We start from the raw sequence: 10184 nt of genomic DNA on the forward strand, positions 1-10184 counted from the left end.
AGTCGTCACTTTCTTTTGAGCACATAAAGAATATAACAACACATGACAGTGCAGTAATACAGTAATAGCAGTCACTTATTGTACTGCTTAACTTTTTATATTTTTTGCAACAGAATATTTTACTCTTCTTCCTATTGATGCTGCTTTTCACAATCTAAAAGCTGTCAAGGGAAATATAATTAGACCAGTAAATGGAAAATAAGTTTGTTTCTCCTGAAATGGAGATCAAGTTTTGCTTCAAGCAGGAAACTTCATGATCTCAATTTCTCATGTCCTAGGAAGATACCTGATGTAATTCTGTACCACAAGCATAGAGCAACCACTTCACAAATATCAGCAAAAGGAGTTCTCAGCAGACAAAATTATGCCTTTTGCATTTTCCTTCAGTATGAGAAGCACCCAAGAGACTAGAAATTAAATGTGTATCTACTTTGAGAAATCACAAATGAAAACAAGGGCACTGACTCACATTTAGTCAACCAGAAATATTCCTGGGTAATCACAAAACAAAACTCAAAACTTAAACAAACAAACAGCAACAAAAAAAAAAAATCAAAGCCCAAATCAGGACAAAACAATAACCCAACTTCCCCTCACAGCCCCAGTAGTTTAACTAGAGAAGGTAAGTGCAGAGCTGGGACACTGGTGAATACTGGTGACAAGTCCAGATGAACAGCAATCAGTTAGCAGTGTTACAGAGGAAAGCACATCCATAGAGCTACTCTTCTTCACCCATAATTAAACTCATTTAAAAACACTACACACACAGACATGATGGAGAGACAAGAATGTACTACAAAGACAAAATCATTCTCAGTGGTTAGTTAAGTGTTGTCACTCAATCCTAACCATTTCACAGGCAGCTCTCTCTCTCTGTAATGGCAGATTGAACTTGGCAGACTTGATGGGGCGTGATAAACTTCATGTAGCTACCATTCCTCCTCTTTTTGCAAAGCTAGGGCATGTTCATCCCTTCAGGTTCACTCCAGAAAGCCCAGATAAAACAAGGGGATCAGTTTCCATGTCCTCTGGAGGTTCTGCTTCAGAAGGGAAAGTTCAAGTTCGTGTGCACAAAGTGAGGAAGTCACTTGATGCTCTCTCTGCCAAAGGTGCAGAAGGACAGAGGAACAAAGCACTGACTCAACCAGTGCCAAGGACCAAAGAGCAAAGACAAAGCTCTGCAGGTCAGCATCATTTCAGCTTCTTTTCTGGGCACAGACAACATTTGGTCCCTCCTGGGGACCATCCCACAGGAAATAGGGGATGGTCCCTCATAAGAGTGGGTAACCTTGACCATTTTCTGTGGTTTGTTTTCCATGCATCTCCCAGCACCCAAAAACATTGTCTTGGCCTATTTCTAGGCAGAATTCTACTTAATCCTCTCAGAGTCTCTTTACAAACCTGTTATCCACCAGTTTGACTACTCCTTCCTTGAATCTGCAGATACTGTGTTTCTGCAAATTTCTGTAGCAATTGATTTCTGAGTTTTACTACCCACAGTGTTAATACATGCTCTGTATGCTTGTCTTCTGATTTGTTTAAAATTCTCATGTTATGCCAACAAAATTCTCATATTATGCCAACAAGTTGTTGGCATAATATCCTGCTCTTTATGCAGGAAAGAACACTTTCCCTGCTCTTCTGTCACTGAAGAGTAGAAACAAGAGATAGTTGCTCCTAAAGCTCAGTGTAAATCACAGAAGTTCAAAAGGAGAGGAAGAAGAAAGGGAAAAAAAAGAAAAAAAGAAAAATTCTTGCCATCAGAAGCAAACATCTTGCCCAAACAGTCAAAAAGTTTTAGCTGAAATCCAAGATAATACTATTTCCTTACATGCAGGGATTTGAAATGTCCCATGTTTACCACAGACTTATTTAGCACTCATGATAAACTAGCTTGAGTTATATGACATGAAAATGATGTGACATTTCAAAAAAAAAGCAAGGAGAAAAAAAAGTGTTTAGATAGGTTCTTATGAGTAGAAGGTAAATGGAGATGATGCAAGAGTGAACCCTTTCTGTGATATTTTTTAATGTCTAGCACTGACAAATTTTCTTTCACATATTAAAATCAGGTGTATTAGTTATATTTTATATATATATATATATACACACGTGTTGTATCTTCACATTAAAGTCCTTTGGGAATGTTTCTCTTTTTTGTTACAACTACTTCTTGCAACACACTTCTATGTGAATTTTATATGTCCAATTTCTGTAAGCATAATTTTTCAGATTTGGATTAATCCCCTTTTCTAACATTCTGCAATGTAGATCTGATGAAGATGGACATTTCAAGAATTAGCCACAGAATTGTTGCCTTTGAGATCCAAAACCAAAATCCTTCCTTGGGTCAAATCAGGATTAGCTGCTACTTTGTTTGAAAAAGGGTTGCACATCACTTAATGCACATCAAAGCACATGGCTGCCAAAAACCTCTATGATGAGGAGAATTCATTCAGCAAATGCAAGTCAAAAATGCAGGTTAAACACTTCTTTTTAAAAATTCAATGCCTAAAAATTAGATACCATTCTGAAATAAACCATAGGCAAAATATAAAACAAGAAGCAACATGAAATGAAACAGAAAATTTTAGTCTTGAAAAGCATGTGGAGTAATGTCATTGGTTTCTTCACAATCAAAAAATTGTAGCACATGAATTGGAATCTCTGCTTGGATGCTGAAGTGTAAAGGAATTCATGCTCCCACCACCCTGCAGCAAGACATTGCCACAGACACATGGAATAATTACACCTTGTTTAAATACAACCTGCTCTTTTCAAGAGTGGTCTGCACAGGAAAGCTGATATGATTTAATCTTACAGAAAAGCCATTTACACAGGCCATCCTAAACATGGCATAAGACAAATACAAAGTTCAATTTTGCTTAAATTTGATAACCAAAGTGCCACTTTGAAAGGTTGAACTTCTACACCCATCTCAAGCTCTCTGTGAGTGCAACTAATTTTGATATAGCATAGGTTTGACACTGTGAACTGGGAAAACTGCTCACCATTCCTGCCTGCTTTTCTGTACACATTCCTTACAAGATATTCTTCTTATTTTTTTGCACAGTTGATGGGTTAATGCATCTCCCGTAAGTCCAGAATAAAACTTTTTTAATGCTAAAATAGATTATTACATAAACTTACACACTTATGAAAAATTTTAGGCTGCACCATTAAATACTTCTGTTTTTCTAAATATCTCATCCACTCAATTGTTGCTTATCAATCATTTAATTATTGTACTCTGTTGCTTGATCTGGCTTCACCACACTGTGATAAATTGTGCTTGGGTGTACTGCACACCCTGTTCCAGGCACTGCCCTCTCCAAAGGGTCACACAGGGCACCTACACAAAATATATTTTTACAGGAAATTTCACACAAATAGGAAAAAACACAAATACTGAGATCTTAAAGGAACTCTGACCCTGTCCAGTAAACAGAATATCAGTTTACCACACAAGCTCAGGCATATTGAGGCTCTGTGGCAATCCAAATAGTGCCTCTGGGAGATCCAGGCATGAAGAAAATTCCTTGAGGTATAAATCAGAGCATTAAACTGCCTCCAGGGCAGGGGATCCATTTCAGTGACCATAATGACATTTACTGAAGGCCCCTCACAATCCTGGTGGTTCTCTCCAGCTGTTCAACTATCAAATCATGGTTATTCCATAGGATCTTACTAAGCCTCACACAACAGGTTGCTGACTGTGCTAGCCCATAATAATATTATTTTTTAAGAAAACCCCAACTGATATTCTTTATTGTCAGTACTATTTTAATTTCAAAAGCACCTTCATTTGAAGGCATTTCCATTCACCAGCTGGCTCAATACTTATTTCTCATCCCCCTCTCTTCCAATCACATATGAAAATTAGAGGATAGGCTGAAGAGAATAAAGCAAAAATGGAAGAATTCAATGGGTGTTCAGGGAGTAATTTATGGAAACAGCATGAATTTCTGCTCAAAGCAATGGGGAAATTCTGCTACCTCCAGGCACCATGATTAACACATTGCATATTAGTTCCAGCTAAGTCAATTTTTCTTAAATTGAAAACTCTGATGTAACAAAGTTTCATTTAATTTTTTTTTTTTTTTTGTGAAGTGCCATTGTCCCTGCCTATCCAGAGACTTGAATAGAAGTCTCATATCTTCAGTTACATCAGGCTTAATATTCCCTCAGAGGTTCCACACAAGTCAAGTCACTCTCTCTTGGCATCAATACTGATTTACTTGGATATTTTTTATTTTACTCTTTTCATTGAATATGTTCTTCTTTCATTCCCATCTCATAACTGAAATATTTTACTCCTTAGGAATTGTCTGAGAGGAGAAAAGTGATTTTAATTTCTAATGTGTAAGTGCACATTACTTATTGAGTTAAAAAACCAAGACTTGTATCAGCAGTTGAGATATATGGCTCATCACAAATTATACTTTGCAATTCTGATCAGCAGAAATTATATATTTCATACTTTCCTTCTGTTCTCATTCAAATAAGGCATTTAACAGCATCTAATTGAATAAAAGAAAGAAGCATCCCAGAATTTTGAAGAAATATTTTCTGTGGTATTTGGAGTATTTAGATGGCTTTCTCCTTTTCCAAAGCATGATTCTATTGTGTGACTGTTAGAAAATAAACCCTGAATAACACATAGTGTATTTTAATTAGTTTTTCCAATTTTCTTCAGAAGGGAAGATAAAAACTCAGGGAAATGCAACTGGGCCAGCACTGCCTCATAGTATATTTTACACTATTGACTGATGACAAAAGGTTAAGAGAAGAAAACAGAATTTAAAATTATCATGTTCCTTCACAGAAAAGAATATTTTTGATTATAGATATATTATGACAAATAACTTAAAGCCCTACTCAGAAAAAAAGGCAGAATGCTTTCAATGCCCAGTCTGCATTTGAGCAGGACTGAATTTGAGCAAAGTAGTGCTGCCCTGTAGCACTGCATAAAATAAATCCAATAAACACAAACTGCAAGATGAACAAGGTAGCAAGACACCCCTGCTTTTCTTCCATTTTCTAGGATACTTCTCTAGGCCTGGGTTTCTTTCATGTCCATCTTTTAAAATAGTCATTTAACATTTACACCTGAATTTATTCCAGATATAAATCCCCCCTTTAATATACCAGTTGGTTTGGGGATGCTCATGCAGCAGCATCCCTTGGTTCTTCAAAATGGTTTCTCAGCAAACAGCTCTGAAACTCTGGCTGAGAAATTCAACCAGCAGAAACAAGCAGCTGGTTTGCTTTCTCTCTGCACCTTTTTGTCCCTCTAAGTGAAAATCACAACTCATCACACTAGTGGCTTTTCTGACAGAAATACACACCCACAATGGGCTGGCCAATGACCCACTGGGTCTGCCAGGACACTTCAACACCAGCTAAAACAGAGTGGTTTTTTTCATCTTAGGCTAAGTAAAAATTAAACATGCAGCTTTTTCAGCTTATTCCCAACAGCTGATCTTCTCCAGCCAGTGAAGTCTTCAAGCCCAGGACCAGCTAAACCTTGCAGTGATGGCTGCAAGTGATTGCAGATGTAGCTAGAAAAGGATGACCCTGTGACAAAGTCTAGCTGAGGTGTTGGAGCAGTCTACCTGCATTCCTACAGATCTCCTCCTGCTCTCTGTAACAACAAAATTCCCCATGGGCTAAGGAAGATCCCAACCACCTCTTCATAATCCACAATCTGTGCTGTGGCTTCTCTGACAGACACCTTTTCCACCCAAAAAGCTTGCACTGGGAATTAAAATGTGACTTTCTTCCTTCCAGTAAACTAGAAAGGGAAATCAAAACTAATCTTCCCCTAGGTCCTTCCCTTCCCCCCCAGTTTATGTGGCACAGACCAGCCTGCAATAATCAAACCAGAGCCATTTAGTGTATAGTCTAGTCTTGCTGTGACTAATAGGATGATTGGTTGTATAGCTTCTTTATGGTTGTTCATTATATCACCCTTACATAAAGTAATTTAATTTCAGTGGGATAATTAGGGTATTTCTAATCTAACTGATAGTCTGAATGAAATGAGATTCTCAGAGGGAGATTTGTGTACCAGGAGATTGGTGACCTCCGGCCCCAATTTTCACACAATGTATTAAGCTGACAGCCTTACTTCCAAGCCCTGCTGCACTGGCTCCTCACCACTTGTGCAGATGTATGTGCTACAGACAGCAACTCTGAATGAGGCTCTTCCACCCAAAATCCCATTATTAAGGGAAACTGTAATTTTTTATTTGAATTGCAGGAAGATAATTCGGGCCATCATTCACCAGTTGAGAATACAGCCCTCTTATTTATCTGCCATACAAAGCATGCATCGAAATTCTTGATTTTAGACTGTGCCTTCCAGGGCAACATCAAATATATTCTACATTCACTTGATCAACACCTACACTTGCCTAAGTATTAAAAAGAAAATACACTTTCCTAAGGATTTCTTCATTGGCATTTATGTCCCAGATCACTCCTTTCCACGTCTCTGCTCTCTGAAAACAGACACACTCCTTTCCCAGGTCTGTGCAGCACCACCCTGGCTCACAATCCACCTCTCAGCAAACAGCAGAATCCTTTTTCCTTCAGTGAAGTGTGGGCTGAGCCTCAGTGCTGTGACCAAGCCCCTCCTGCAGCACTGTCCCTGTGCTTGCACATTCCTCTGCTGATCCTTGGCTTTTCCAGCTCTGATACCCCCAAACACCAAATGCCCTCACCCACAGACCTTTGAAATTGTTTCCCTGTGATTAGCAAACCTCTTCAACCTCAACAGCTCAGGTTTTAATCCTAAGAGCTAATAGAAATAGAAAAGGCTTTACCAACTGAGGAAAACACTGCTGTGTCACATTATTTGGTTTTAGTGTCCCAATATTTGATTTAAAGACAGCAAATAAATTATATGAGCTTTCTTTATCCCAGACTGACATCAACAGTTCAAGCAAGAACCTGGACTGAAAGTCTCTTTTCCAGAGACAATAACTTCCTGTGTGCAGTGAATTTAGAGTTCCCACTAACTTCAAACCCATCACATTTTCACCAAGAGCTCTACATTACACACAAATAATCAATACACAGAGCCAAATATATGTACTGTGTATCTATCAAATATGTATTTTGTGTCTCTGTGGACATCCGTTTAGTATGTGCATGTATATATGCACAGAAACACATTAGTATTTTTTCTATTTCAGTGTAACAAAGCATAATTTAATGAAAACAAAACCTCAACATTTGCACTTGAGCACAGATGAAAATATATGATCTGTAGTGCACCTCAACACTTAAATCAATAGAGTTCATACAGGGGTAATTATTTTCAAGAAATTATTCTGCAATTAGCACCTTTTAAAAAGACCTATGTCATTTTAAAATATCAAAGCCCAATGAACTGCTACATATTACAGCTACCTGTGTGTATATCCATATTTTAAGCTCATTGGTGGTGGGAATAAATCCAGAATAAGCTCCCACTTCAAGCTTTATTTCACTCAGGCTCTCACATAGTCATTTTTCAGTAATGGTAATTTGTATTCTGCATTTTTCACCAAGCCTTGAACTTGCAACTGTGTTGGGAATTTCTAGTTGGAAAGTCACTGCCCTGAAATACAGTTTTGCAGAAGTCATGGTCTTGTCAGGGCCTGTTTAGGAGACTCCTGAGTTCAGGGCTCCTTGACATTATAAAATAAACAACCCATTATAGTTTAACAGGCCAATATGGAGCTCTTACACAAGAAGTAAAAAGTTATATACTAGAAATGACAACTTAATTTCAAATACATTTTCAATGAAAGTGTCAGACAAAAATAGTTTTAAAATAATATAATATAATATTTTTTAGCATCTTCCTCAGATGTGTACCTCCAAACTTCCCAAATTATTATTCTTGGTCAAAATAAATGAAAACAAATTAACTCTTTACAACATTTGCAAATAATCTTGCATCAAGTGATTGCCCCAAATAGAAAATACTTTCTAAAGTAAATCGATTTTACATTAAATCATAAAAACTTGGAAGGAAAAATCAAGAGCAAATACATTATTATTATATTGGTGTATTTAGGACAATACTGGATTCTGCTCCATTTCTGCATCTGCCATCAAGTCAAGACAACTCAGGAGTCATCTGTACTCTGGATGTTTTCACTGATAGAATATCACTGACTCTCCTTCACTGTGCACCCTGGCATCTCAGAGGGTGCTACTGACACATTGCTACTTCAAATATTTAATTTTCAAAAATTCCAACTATTAAGGAGTATATTTCATTTGAGCATTGGATGCTGATTTACACAACATGGAAATTGTGTTTATGGTCAGCTGTGTGCAGAAACAACTGCCCCAAAGTCCTGGCAAGATATTCCTCTCCTCCAGACAAGAGCCCTTCAGCAAAACTCTGCTGCCTCAATTTGCCTCTGTCCTGAATCTTTTCAACCCTGTCAGAACTTCATTTCTTGTGCTTTTAAGAGAAATCAAGAATGAGAATCTCTGTGGTAACCTGATGCTCAGTTATTTATCCAGAAAGATAAGACAGCACCAAGTTACAGCTCAGTTTTATTCACTTAGCCTTCTGCTGGACTGAGCTGTTTTATGTACTAGTCAAGGTAGGTTTACAAGGATAAGAAGGAAAACCCCTTAAATTAAACTCCTGAAGTTAAACCAATACCAGAAAATTATCCTTTATTTTTTTTTTGTGTGTGTGTGTGTATGTAACTACTAAGTTGTGCCCTGATATCAAACTGAGAAAGAGCACACAAAAAATATCTCCCCTTTAGAAAAATAATAATAATAAAAGCCCCTTTATTCTTAGACCAATTACTAGAGCCACAAATTTCTATGGTATAGTATAGAAAGTATCAAGGAAAGAGAAGGCACATCTACTTTCACATATTTCAGCAAGATAGAAACCATGCCAGCATTAACAATGCTACACTTTAATTATAAGGAGCCTTGCTAGAGCTCCATTTTCAAAAGCTACAGCTGCTATGAAGACATTATGTTTATGTAAGATAAGATAACTATGATAAGATTGGTTTATTTCTTACCCATTTTATTACTGCCACCAAATAAAATACTTCAGCTAAAAAAATCCAGACTGTTTCAGGAAAAGTCTTGAAGAAGCATCACTGTCTGTTTGGAGGTGGGGGACAAACAGAAGGGAAAGGGAAAAAGAAAACAACAACATTGTTGGCAAAACTCACTAAAGTGTTACAATGAAGTAATCTACTAAGTATTTTATTTTAGTATTCTACCCTTTTTTCCCCACTGAATTTTATTTAATTGCAGGGTTTTGATCTTGGCTTTAAGCACTACACAGTATTAAAATACTCTGTAAAATTACTTCAGCATTGTCATGAGTGAAGTCTCCAAAAAGAATTGCAAATCATACAATTCTCAATGCAATTTGTTCAGTGCTTAAAACACTCAACATCTTCCAGGAAGAGGTTATCTATATTGATGTGTTGTATAAAACTCATTAACTACCACAACAAACTTTGCTACCACATTTCAGCAGGGCCCACGTAACTAAATCAAGAGCAACTCTCCAAAATTGCAATGAAAGTAAAAGTTTAAAAAAATAAATACACCGAAAAAAAATTCATGCATCATCCACACTTTGTGCCTTATCATGGTATTGCTATTTTTTCCTAGGAACAGCAATTGTATTGCTTGTTTCCTCCATTGTCTCCAGTGATCACTGGAATCATATTTCTAGGGTAAACAAGGTGAAAAAAAACCAACCCCCTTTGCCATTGTCCCATTTTCTGTCAGGAAGGTTTGAAGCAAAGTAGGCCTCCCAATAAGTTTTCTAATCCAGATAAGCAGGGCTAAGATATCTGACAGCTGTTTCATGCTCTTCACCATCATCTGAAACAATCAGTACGCATTAGAGAGTACTTTTCCCTTTACAAAGGTGATAATTAGATAACAAGCTGAGATTAAAGTAATTACAGTTAGACAGCTGGCAAGGCAGCACAGTCATGTTGAAATATTGTTGATACTTCAGCATCTGGTTCTAATAACAGCACAGGCTAAAAGATTTTACATTAATTACAGAACATAATTTAATATAAACATATTTAATTACAATTGATGAGCGATAAACTGTTCAAGAATGACTTAACCCCTTACACATGTCAAAATGATTGGAACTTCAAATATATCTTTTTAGTTTAAGA

General features: G+C 37.0%; 1 long non-coding RNA gene across 1 annotated transcript in view; it reads right to left on the reverse strand.

The window, feature by feature from the left end:
- The window catches only part of LOC306802984, a 32844-nt gene extending 23708 nt beyond the window's left edge, over nucleotides 1-9136 (reverse strand). The window contains exon 1 of the long non-coding RNA XR_013774532.1: nucleotides 9051-9136. This is a non-coding gene — a long non-coding RNA (uncharacterized lncRNA). The remainder of the gene's footprint in view (nucleotides 1-9050) is intronic.
- Between the last annotated feature and the right edge of the window lie 1048 nt (nucleotides 9137-10184).

This window comes from Erithacus rubecula (genome assembly GCF_903797595.1).
Source record: "Erithacus rubecula genome assembly, chromosome: 6".
Lineage (NCBI taxonomy): Eukaryota > Metazoa > Chordata > Aves > Passeriformes > Muscicapidae > Erithacus > Erithacus rubecula.